The sequence below is a fragment of the Eimeria mitis genome, genomic scaffold (assembly GCF_000499745.2).
Source record: "Eimeria mitis Houghton genomic scaffold, Emh_scaff2735, whole genome shotgun sequence".
NCBI lineage: Eukaryota > Apicomplexa > Conoidasida > Eucoccidiorida > Eimeriidae > Eimeria > Eimeria mitis.
In genome coordinates this window covers 7,221-8,138 of record NW_013571080.1, presented here as the reverse complement: position 1 = coordinate 8,138, position 918 = coordinate 7,221, and positions in this window count along the sequence as shown.

The window sequence follows — 918 nt, the reverse complement described above, 5'->3', positions numbered from 1 at the left end:
ACACAAACTCATACAAAAAGCATTCAACTCATCTTTGCTGCTGCTGCTGTTGCTGCTGCTGCTGCTGCTGTTGCTGCTGCTGTTGCTGCTGCTGTTGCTATTGCTGCTGCTGTTGCTGTGCTGTTCTTGCTGCTGTTGCTGTTGTTGCTGGTACTGTTGCTGTTGCTGCTGCTGCTTTTGCCGTTGTTGCTGCTACTGCTGTTGCTGCTGCTGCTGCTGCTGTTGCTGCTGCTGCTGCTGCTGCTACTGGATCGCCTCTATTGCTAGCTACGTGCTGTGTTTCTCTTTTCTAGGGTTTAGGGTTTAGGGTTTAGGGTTTAGGGTTAGGGTTTAGGGTTTTTTTAAATCTAAGGTTTAGGGTTTAGGTTTCATTTCTAGGGTTTAGGGTTTAGCGCGAGGGTTTAGGGTTTAGCGCGAGGTTAGGGTTTAGGGTTAGGGTTTAGGGTTTAGGGTTAGGGTTTAGGGTTTAGGGTGGTTTAATATAATATATTTTTTGTTTTCTTTATTTCTCTGTCTCTTTCGTTTGTTTTATTCTTTTTCTATTTTTTTTTATTTTATTTTGTTTGTTTGTTTGTATTGTTTCTTTTTTTTTGTTTTTTTTGTTTGTTTATTTTATCTTTTTTTGTTTTGTTTTGTCTCTGCATTTGTTTTATTGCGTTTCAAGGGTTTAGCGTTTAGGGTTTTAGGGTTTAGGGTTTAGGGTTTTAGGGTTTAGGGTTTAGGGTTCTGCCTTCAGGTCTTTGTCTCCTTAAATTATTTTTATTTAATTTATTTTATTTTATTTTTATTTTTATTTTATTTTATATTTACTTTTTTTTATTTTATACAGAAAAAAAACTAAACCCTAAACCCTAAACCCTTAAACCCTAAACCCTAAAACCCTAAACCCTAAAACCCTAAACCCTAAACCCTCATTCA